This window comes from Nyctereutes procyonoides, unplaced genomic scaffold (genome assembly GCF_905146905.1).
Source record: "Nyctereutes procyonoides isolate TBG_1078 unplaced genomic scaffold, NYPRO_anot_genome, whole genome shotgun sequence".
NCBI lineage: Eukaryota > Metazoa > Chordata > Mammalia > Carnivora > Canidae > Nyctereutes > Nyctereutes procyonoides.
The window spans coordinates 48,571,584-48,583,356 of NW_026575131.1; positions in this window are offsets into that span (position 1 = coordinate 48,571,584).

An 11,773-nucleotide genomic window follows, 5' to 3' on the forward strand; every position below is an offset into this window, starting at 1 on the left:
TCTGTCTCTCATGAATAAATAAAATCATTTAAAAAAAGAGAGAGAGAGAGAGAGAGAGAGACAGAGAAAAGAATCATAAACAGGACATCCACGATACCATCACTCAGGTCAGGAAGTAGGACGTTGCCAGCAGCACAGACATCCCCTACTGTGCATCCTCTCTGGTCACAACCGCGCCCTCCCCTCAGAGGTGGCTGCCATCCTGCCTTGAGTTCTTCCTGCTTTGCTTCTAGTGACAACTCTAACACTAACACGTGCATCTCTGAAACAGATAGTTCTTTGTCTCATTTTCTTTCCTTTTTTTGTTTTCCTTTTGTATTCTAACAATTTCAACTTTTGATCAAAGTATGACACACATAAGGAAAAGTGCACAGATCATAAGAGAACACAAACTGAACATACTTTGTAACCACGGCTGGGTCCAGAAAACAACATTTCCAGCCTCCCCCCAAGACAGAGGAGTTAATCTCCACCTTTTGGGAGGGGAGAATTTGGAAGAATCTGTGGACATATGTTCAAAGTACAGTAATTGAGAAATGCTTCAGATGAAACATTTTGAGGCTCTGGGAAGATCCTGTTTCCTTTTATTTTTTTTATTTTATTATTTTTTAAAGATTTTATTTATTCATTCATGAGAGACAGAGAGAGAGAGAGAGAGAGAGAGAGAGAGAGGCAGAGACACAGGCAGAAGCAGAAGCAGGCTCCATGCAGAGAGCCTGATGTGGGACTCGACCCGGGACTCCAGGATCACCCCCTGGGCCGAAGGCAGGTGCCAAACCACTAAGCCACCCAGGGAACCCCCTTATTTTATTTTTTATTTTTATTTTATTTTTTAAAAATATTTTATTTATTCACGAGAGACACACACACACACAGAGAGAGAGAGAGAGGCAGAGATACAGGCAGAGGGAGAAACAGGCTCCATGCAGGGAGCCTGACGTGGGACTTGATCCCGGGTCTTCAGGATCAGGCCCTGGGCTGAAGGCTGCACTAAACAGCCTGAGCCACCCAGGCTGCCCTATTTTATTTTTTTTAAGAGGGTTTTTGTTTTGTTTTGTTTTGTTTTGTTTTGTGTTTTGTTTTGTACAGAGACAGAGTACGTGCATGGTGAAGGGCTGCAGATGGAGAGGGAGAGAGAGAATCTCAAGCAGACTCCTTGGTGAGCATGGAGCCTGACTTGGGGCTCATCCAGGGACTCCAGGATCATGACCTGTGCTGAAGGCAGATGCTTAACCCACTGCCACTGAAGCACCCCAATAGCATTCTTTTAAAAAAAATACTGGGATAAGGGTGCCTGGTGGATCAATCAGTTAAGCATCTGACTCTTGGTTTAGGCTCAAGTCGTGATCTCCAGGGGGTGAGGTGGAGCCCCAGGTTGGGCTCTGCACTCAGCAAAGCATCTGCTTGTCCCTCTCCCTCTGCTTGCTCTCTCCACCCCCATCAAATAAATAAAATCTAAGTAAAACAAAATAAAATATTTTAATAAATATTTTAATATTTAAAAAATAAAATCTTAATAAAATTTTATTTTATTAAATAATTAAAATATTATTTTATTAGATTTAAATTTTTAATTAAAAATTTTAATATTTAAAAAATAAAAATATTTTAATAAAATAAAATAAAATATTGGAGTAAAGTTCCTATACATAAAGTTCACCATTTCAGTGTTTTACGTACACGTGTGTTCATAGCAGCACTATTCACAACAGCCAAAGAACAGAAATGACCCAAATTCCCATCAACAGATGAATGGATAACCAAAATGTGGTAGATCCCTACAATGGAATAGGATTCAGTCATGAAAAGGAATGAAGTTCTGATATATGTTACAATGTGGGTGAACTTTGAAAACATTACACAGAGTGAAAGAAGCCAGAGCCAGAATGTCACATATTACATGATTTTGTTGACCTAAAATATCCCAAAAAGGCAGGTCCATAGAGGATAAAAAAAAAAAAAAAAAACAGACTAGAGGTTGCCTGGGACTGGGAGGAGGACAGAATGGGTAGTAATCAGCACAGGATATCCCTTTGGGGTAATGAAAATGTTTTGGACAAGGGCACCTGGATGACTCAGTGGTTCACTATCTGCCTTTGGCTTGGGTTGTGATCCCAGGGTCCTGGGATCGAGTCCCACATCCGGCTCCCTGCAAGGAGCCTGCTTCCCCCTCTGTCTATGTCTCTGCCTCTCTCTGTGTGTCTCTCATGAATAAATAAATAAAATCTTAAAAAAAAAAAAAGAAAATGTCTCGGACAGAGGCGGTGGTAGCACAACATTGTGAATATACTATATGCCACTGACTTGTTCACTTTAACACAGTTAATTTTCTGTTATGTCACTTTCACCTCAATTTAAATAAACAACAAGAGGGGCTCTGGGGATGGGCTGAGGTGGGTTGGAATCCCATCTCTGCCTCTTCCCTTCTGTGTGACCATAGGCGAGTCACTTAACCTCTCTGTACCTTGGGTTTTCTCCTCTGTAAAATAGGGAAGATTCGATGAGTGCACCTTAAAACATTCTGTGGCAGTCAGTGAGTGCTTTTTAAATGTTATGTCTACCTGACACATTCCCTTTGGGTTCGAACTTTATTCCTTTGTCCTTTTCTTTGTGACAAACCCCTGACCTCGGTTGCCCCCTGTGGTATCTTGGGCCAAGGCAATGCTCCAGAAGGTGGGAATCATTTCTGATTGTACTGCTTTGAAAGGGCTGATGAATAATATGCTCCCCCACACATATCTCCTCTTCTTCCGGCGACTCTCCAGGGATGCACCCTTCTGCCCTTTCCTCCAGATCCCCAGTGCCTAACTCGCCGGCTGGGAAAGATCATGCCAGATAGTAACGGCTGCCTGTCTGATTTTGACTGATTTATGCCTCACACAGAATCAGAGTTTTGAGCCCAAAACAGCTGCATTCAAATTCCAGTACCCACGTGACCTTGAGCAAGGCTTGGCACTTCTCTGAGTTCATTGGGAAGATGGGGTTAATAAGCATATTTCCTTCATGGGGCTGTTTGGGGACTTTGGTGAAATTCGCAATTGTTAGGATCCCTGGGTGGCGCAGCGGTTTAGCGCCTGCCTTTGGCCCAGGGCGCAATCCTGGAGACCCGGGATCGAATCCCACATCAGGCTCCCTTGCTGGGAGCTTGCTTCTCCCTCTGCCTATGTCTCTGCCTCTCTCTCTCTCTCACTGTGTGCCCATCATAAATAAAAATAAAATAAAATAAAAAATTAAAAAAAAAAAAGAAATTCGCAATTGTTGGTGCATGCGGCACCATGCATAGTACAGAGCAAGGGCCGTGGGTCGCATGTGACCTGCACAAAGATACCTCCACATCCCAACCCTCGGGAACTTTTTTTTTTTTAAGATTTTATTTATTTATTCATGAGAGATACAGAGAGAGACAGAGACACAGGCAGAGGGAGAAGCAGGCTCCATGCAGGGAGCCCGACGTGGGACTCGATCCCGGGTCTCCAGGATCACGCCCTGGGCTGGAGGCGGCGCTAAACCACTGAGCCACCCGGGCTGCCCCTCTCAGGAACTTTGAACATGATATTATTTGGGGAAAGGGTCTTTGCGTATGTAATTAAGGAGCTAGAGATTAGATCATCTTGGATTATCTTGTTGGACCCTAAATCCAATGACAGGAGCTGAAGACATTGTCCATTTCCTCCCCAGCTTCCACTCAGCCCCTGCTGCCCACCACCCTCCCTTTTTGCTCTATGGATTTGTCTCTTCTATGTACCTTTTTTTTTTTTTAAGGTTTTTATTTACTTATTCATGAGAGACAGAGAGAGAGAGAGAGAGAGAGAGAGAGGCAGAGACACAGGCAGAGGGAGAAGCAGTCTCCATGCAGGGAGCCTGATGTGGGACTCGATCCTGGGACTCCAGGATCAGGCCCTGGGCCAAAGGCAGACGCTAAACCGCTGAGCCACCAGGGAGTCCCTTCTATGTACCTTGTGTAAGAAGTTGGTATTTGTCCTTTTGTGTCTGGTTTTTTGCACTTAGCACAATGTTTTCAAGTTCATGTTGTAGCATGCGTCAGAATTTCTCAGAATTTTGATTCAAGGTAGTATGCTTTACACATTCTGCTGCACCTTGCTTCCCCCTCCCCCGCCCTGTCACTTAACAATAAATGCTAGAGATCTCTCCTTATTAAAATCTTCTTCAGGGGACACCTGGGTGGCTCAGTTGGGCACCTGCCTTTGACTCAGGGTGTGATCCCAGGGTCCTGGGATCGAATCCCACATCAGGCTCCCTGCAGGGAGCCTGCTTCTCCCTCTGCCTGTGTCTCTGCCTCTCTGTGTGTGTCTCATGAATAAATAAATGAAATCTTTAAAAAACAAATAAAATTAAATCCTGGGCACCTGGGAGGCTCAGTTGGTTAAGCATCCGACTCTTGATTTCTTATTTATTTATTTATTTATTTATTTATTTATTTATTTATTTATTTATGATAGTCACAGAGAGAGAGAGAAACGCAGAGACATAGGCAGAGGGAGAAGCAGGCTCCATGCACCGGGAGCCCGATGTGGGATTCGATCCTGGGTCTCCAGGATCGCGCCCTGGGCCAAAGGCAGGCGCCAAACCGCTGCGCCACCCAGGGATCCCCCGACTCTTGATTTCAACTTAAGTCATGATCTCAGGGTCGTGAGATGGGGCCTGGCATTGGGCTCTATGGTGGGCGTGGAGCCTACTTAAGATTCTCTCTCTTCTTCTCCCTCTGCTCCTCTCCCCCCAAAAAGATAAATGAAACTCTCTTCATAGACCCTGTTATTTTTCTACAGTAGCATGGTATTCTGCTGTTCACTCCCAGAGACAGACATTTTTTCATACATTTGTTTTTAAGCTAAGATTGCAGTGAGAAGCCTTGTAGCAACACCATTTCACATACATCACATGTATCAGTAGAAAAATTCCCCAGTGCTTGCTTCGGCAGCACATATACTAAGAAAAATTCCCCAAAGTGAGATTTCTGGATTGAAGAATATGTGCATTTGTGACTTTTTTAAAAAAAGGTTTAAGAGAGAAAGAGCAGGGGGAGGGGCAGAGGGAGAGGGAGAGAGAGAACCTTAAGCAAACTCCCTTTTGAGCTTGGAGCCCAAGATGTGGCTCAGCCTCAAGATGCTGAGATCATGACTTGAGCCAAAATCAAGAGTCCAACACTTAACCGACTGAGCCATCCAGGTACCCTTGTGCATCCGTGCTTTTTATAGATATCTCCAAATTTTCCCTTTGGAGGCTGGATAAATTCACATTCCCTGCAGCAACTAATGAGAGTTCTGTTTCTCTATAGCCTCACCAATGGATTATATCAACCTTTGGATTTTTGCCAATATAACAGGTGAAAAATGGAATCTCAGAGAAGATTTGTATTTCCCTTCCATAAGTGCAGTGCAGCATATTCCATGCATTCCAGAGCTATTATAGTTTTCTCTTTGCTCTCTGGCCACCTTCATTGCCCATTATTTTTTGGGTTGTTGATGTTTTTCTTCTTGATTTCTAGGAGTTCTTTATATATGGAGATTTACTATTGTAAAATGAGTTGTAAATATTTTTTCCCAATTTGCCATTTCTCCAAACTTTTAAATTAACACTAACATTTATTAAGGATTTGATGAGTGTCTGGTTTTGTGCTAGGTGCTTTAAACACACTATCTCATTAAACCTTATTGACATCATTTTTCATCTCTAAATACTATAGAATGCCTTTAGAGAAATAAGGACATTTACACATTGACAAATATGCAATCGTTCTTCAGTATCATCTTACACCAAACACATATTCAAATTTTCCTGAGTCTCTGAAATGTCTTTTCAGAGTTGATTTAGAGCAGCCTAGGCCAACAGAACTTTCTACAATGGTGGAAGTGTTCTATATCTTTGCTTTCCAACATGGTAGCCTATAGGCTATAGGCTATAGGCTATAGGCTATATGTGGCTATTGAGTACTTGAAATGTGTTCAGGAGAAAAGAAGAACTAAATAGTCCATTTTATTTTATTTTATTTTATTTTATTTTATTTTATTTTAGTTGCTTTTACTTTTAATAGCCACATTGAAAATTACAGGTCAATATCCCTGATGAACATGGGTGCAAAAATCCTCAGCAAAATATTAGTGAACTGGATTCAACAATACATTTAAAGGGGAGCACCTGGGTGGCTCAGTTTTTGAGCATCTGCCTTTGGCTCAGGTCGTGATCCTGGGGTCCTGGAATTGAGTCCTACATCAGGCTCCCCATGGGAAGCCTTTTTCTCCCTCTGCCTATGTCTCTGCTTCTCTCTGTGTGTCTCTCATGAATAAATAAATAAAATCTTAGAAAAAAAAAATCCCCCAGGGATGCCTGAGTGGCTCAGTGGTTGAGTGCCTGCCTTTGGCTTAGGGCGTGATCCCGGATTCCCAGGTTCGAGTCCCACATCAGGCTCCTTGTATGGAGCCTGCTTCTCCCTCTGCCTGTGTCTCTGCCTCTCTCTCTCTCTCTCTCTCTCTCTCTGTATCTCTCATGAACAAATTAAAATCTTAAAAAAAACCCAACAACTCTAGCCTGCTAATCATTCATAACGCTTCATATATAATAAGCAGAAACACACCAGCTTCTATGATGATTTGCCAGTGTAACAGGAAGATACCTTGTTTGCATCTCAATGCACCAAGTGTCAGACTCTCACTACCTGGCACATTAGTAGATAGTTTTAAACTTCTTTTTTTCTACCTTTTAGCAAAATTCCATGGAGATCTCTTTCCTTTGCTGCTTGGGTCAGGAGCAAGGTTGCTGTATTTTAAAACGCTATGATGTGTCTGGATTTCACCCCATTAGCACTCCCTTTCTTAAGAGCTACTTTGTTTTCACTGTTGGCTTAGTATTTATAACATGCAGCCTTCTGATTTCATCTTTCTAGAAAGATGGACACCTACATTGCCTCCAGCTTCCCACTTCAATGAGCATCCTTACCTGATGTGAAACTTTCAATGAATATAAAAATGTGGAACAGAATTTACCAAGTCACAGTTCTCTCAGTTTAACAGAGACCCAATAACCGGCTTAAGTAAGACAGAATGTCTGGCTCTTGCAGGCTGCTGGCTGGGAACCTCATGTCCTTCTGTCGGTTGCTGTACCATCCTCTAGGATAGTATCTCCAAGGACATTTGGCTCTCTCTAGAGACATCTTTGGTTGTCATACCTGGGGAGGGATGGTGCTACTGGCATCTATATGCTCAATATGCTCTAATGCACAGGGCAGCCCCCTGCCACAAAGAACAATTTGGTCTAAGAAAAGTCCCCACTCTTTTTTTTTTTTTTTTCCAGGACTGACTCGAAGAGACAGGGACAGTCGTCCTGTAGCACACGCCACCCCTGGATTTGTCTGTTGCTTCCTGATGTTGTCTTTTTTTTTTTTTTTTTTTTAAGATTTTACTTATTTTAGGGGAGGCAGGGAGGGGCAGATGGAGAGGGAGGAAGAATCTCAAGCAGATTCCCTCCTGAGCACAGAGTCAGACATGTGACTTGATCCCAGGACTCTGAGACCACAACTTGAGCCAAAACCAAGAGTCAGACACCCAATCGACTGTGCCATCCAGGTGCCCCTGATGTTGTCGTTTAATTTCTCTCTCTTCTCTTTCCACTTTCTGCCAACTGGATGTTAGGTGGAGAGACTTAATGAGTCAGGTTTAACATTTTGGCAAGATGTGTCATAGGGGAAGCTGTGAACTAATGAGGCCACAGGTCCCTTTACTGTGACACTGAGCTTCACTGCAGCTAAGTCTGACGATAGTCTGGCCTCCACGATGAGGTCCACTCCCCAATACCCAGTGAGCCATCCAACACCCTGTGAATATTTTGTTCCCCATCATCCTTTCATTTGATGCTTTATAATGCCTATTGATGATCACTGCCCAAACCAATTATTTCCTTGGCTTTTGCAAAATGGTGATTTTTCTCATTCTCCCATTCCTCCTAAATTTTTAAGCTGGCATTCTTCTTGGGCTGTTTAGTGACCACTACAGCTAATACTGGGGAGGCAAGATGATCCTTAATTCCTTACTTTTAATTACCAATGTTTCAGAAAGGAATTGGTCAAGAGCTGCTTCCAATGGTATAATGTATGTGTATGTTTTTAACTTTCAAATTGGAGCATAACATATATAAAGTGCACAGATTTTTTTTTAAGATTTTATTTTCATTTATTTACTTGAGAGTGTGAATAGGGGAAGGAGCAGAGAGTGAGGGGCAGGCAGATTCCACGCTGAATGCAGAGTCTGACACAGAACCCGATCTCATGAACCTGAGATCATGACCTGAGCTGAAATCAAGAGTCGGATGCTCAACTGATTGAGCCACCCAGGTGCTCCCACAGATTTTTAAAAATGATATTTATTTATTTATTTATTTATTTATTTATTTATTTATTTAGAGAAAGCAGGGGGAAGGGCAGAGGGAGAGAGAGAGAGAGAGAGAATCCCAAGTAGACATTGAGCGCAGTCTGACACCGAACTGGATCCCACAACCCTGAGATCATGAACTGAGCCAAAATCAAGAGTTGGATGCTTAACGATGGAACCACCCAGGTGCCCCAAGTGCACAGATTTTGAATGGAGAGCTAAGGGAATCTTTATTTCTATATACCCATGCGAACACTATTAAAAAAAAAAAAATGGAACAGGGGCACCTGGGTGGCTCAGTGGTTGAGCATCTGCCTTTGGCTCAGGTCGTGATCCCAGGGTCCTGGGTTTGAGTCCTGCATCAGGCTCCCTGGGGGGAGTCTGCTTCTCCCTCTGCCTATGTCTCTGCCTCTCTTTGTGTGTCTCTCATGAATAAAAAAAGAAATATAGGGTGTTATTCTGTATGTTGGTAAATTGAACACCATAAAAATTAATTTATTAAAAAAAATATATATATATTTTTTAAAGAACAATTCTAGGGATGCCTGGGTGACTTAGTGGTTGAGTGTCTACCTTTGGCTCGGAGCATGATCCCAGGGCCCTGGGATTGGGTCCCGCGTCGGGCTTCCTGCATAGAGCCTGCTTTTCCCTCTGCCTGTGTCTCTGCCTCTCTGTGTCTCTCATGAATAAATAAACCCTAAAAAAAAAAAAAAAGAAAAAAAGAACAATTCTAGCCCATACTACCTTCCCTGCCACAAAGTCTTATAATGATTATTTGTGATTGAAGAAGTGATTTCCAGGCTTGGCTGTGCCCATCTTGGGGCTGAGAGATGTCAGGAAGGTGGGGAAAGGGGTGAGAGGTGCAAATAAGGCTTCTAGTTCCCTGCCCATTGCCCACAGGGTTAGCCCTGAGAACTCTGCCTGTCTCTCAGAAGCAGCTACAGGGTCTGAATGACTTGGTCGGCCAGGTGGGATTTCTCTTGGGCAACTTATGCCTGGAAGTCTCATTAATTCTTGGGGGGGACTTGTCAGGGCTGGGGCTCAGCTGGCATTTCTAGGCAGATCAGGACTGATGCTACTTCTCCTCTTCCATCGAGGGTCATATCCAGGGGCATCAAAGCACAATGGGAAGTCCCAAAAAAGGAGACAGGCTGTCTGGGCCCTGCTGCCTCCAGTTGTGTGATCCCGAGGGAGTTACTTCCACCTGAGATTGTTTGCTTACCTGTCTAGTCGGGGGAATATTCTACTTTGCTGGGTTGTTGGATTTCTGAGGAATCATCTGGCTACCTGTACTTCTCTGGCTCACCTCCTGCCACTTCCCTCTTTGCTCATTCTGCCCCAGCCAGATGTTTGTTCCTTCCCCCCCTGGCCTTTGCCTCTGCAGTTCCCTCCACCTGGGTTTTATGGGGCCTGCTTCTTCTCACCACTCAGGCTCTGTTTGCATGACCCCTCCTCAGGTGACAGAGGCTACAGCACCCTCTCTCTCCTCCCCCACACCCTCTTATATTGCTCTCACAGCCCTTAAAAGCTTATCTCATGCATTACCTTCACTAATAATTGCATCTCCCCTAGCAGAATGCAAAGTCTGAGGATTTGTCTGCTTTATTTTTACATCCTGGGCCTTGCACACAAGAAGTGTGAAATTGGTTGAACTAGGAAACAGCAGCTCAGAGCTAGAGCCATTTTGTCTCACTGTCACACAGCAGAAGTGGAATTAGAACCATGGGCTCTGAGCCTTTGCGTTTATTGTCCTCACTGTGTCTAGTGGAGACTGGGGTGCAATATTTAAGGGACGGGGTGCCAAAACATTCACTTATTAAGATAACTAATATATTTTGAAAAGTCAAAATTAATGCAAAAACTTCCATGATCAAAATGTTTTCAAAAAAGTAAAAGTTCTGATCCTGTGCTTGCCTGACTCACCTCCCCTTAATCCCAAGTCCTGGCGGGTCCTATCTTTATTTTTATTTTTTTTTAAATTTATTTATTTATTTATGATATTCACACACACAGAGAGAGAGAGAGAGAGAGACAGAGACACAAGCAGAGGGAGAAGCAGGCTCCATGCACCGGGAGCCCGATATGGGATTCGATCCTGGGTCTCCAGGATCGCGCCCTGAGCCAAAGGCAGGCGCCAAACCGCTGTGCCACCCAGGGATCCCGGGTCCTATCTTTATTTAACATTTTGGCATTCTGCTTATCACGGATTTATCTTTTTCCCATTAATTTTGACACTTAAAAAATATTGGAAAAAATATTAGAATGTCATTTATCCCGATGATCGAGTTTTTGCGCCCGAGGTGCGCTAACCCTAATCCTGACCCGCTTCTATCTCTTGTCCCCTGGGGAAACTGAGGCAAGCAGGACGGTGAGGGGGGAATGCTCTGTGGCGGGGCTGGGGGAGTGGGAGGGGGACGGTGTGGAGCCCAGCGGAACAGCCCGAGCTCCCCCGGGAGGGGCTGGGCGCCGACCTTTGCTTATCGCCCGCGGTAGAAGCCTCTAATTAAGTCCTCCGCCTGCGGGAGACCTTTCCCAGGGCCGTCCGCGCCGCCTGCGGGAGCGAGATAGCCGCGGCCGTCCCGGCAGCAGTGACCTTTCCCTGCCCAACAGGGCGGGGAGGCGGGAGCTGGCGCGGAGGCCGCGTCTACGCAGAGGTGGCGGGGATGGGGGTTGGTGGCGGGGGAAGTTTGCTCCGGGTAGGGGAGCCAGGAATCGAACTCCACCTCGGCTCCCCTAGACCATCCCACCATCGGAGGGCAGTGGGGGTAGGGGGAAAAGAGCGCCCAGTGACGTCATCGAACCCCCTAGCCCGGCCCCCGCCGCGACGTCACAGACGAGCAGTGCACGTCACCGCATTCCTCCCGTGACGTAAGCGTGCGAGGGCAGGAACTGACCCACTGGGGAAGGGAGAAGTCTGAAGGAAGAGCGCTTTCCTTCCTCGCCTTTTATAGTTGGTAAGGCGTTTGAAGTACGCAGAGCGGACTACCGTTCCCAGCTGGCCTTGCTCCTCGCATGCGCACGGTCCCCAGCCAGAGAGCGCGGCAAACCTTTGGAATAGATTGACGTCCCTGTAGCTGAACCAAAAGGCAGGTTTTACAGCCGCAAACCAATCCCGACCTCACAGACCCCACCCCTTTATTCTTAGGCGGCCGCTTCCTTGCGGGAGTGACGGGTTCTTCTGCCTTTGAGGGCTCAGTTTCCTTTGATGGACATGCAGAGCGATGAATCAGAGCGCCGAGAAGTCGAGGAGGTGTTGAAAAGCGTGACTTCTGACCAATAGCTTCGCAGCAGGACCTAGCGCCGTCCAATCACTTCTCCCGGCGCCGCCAATCACCCGGGACTCCGCCCCCGCCCGTGACGTGTGTAGGGTGGGTAGCAACAGTTGCCCCGGT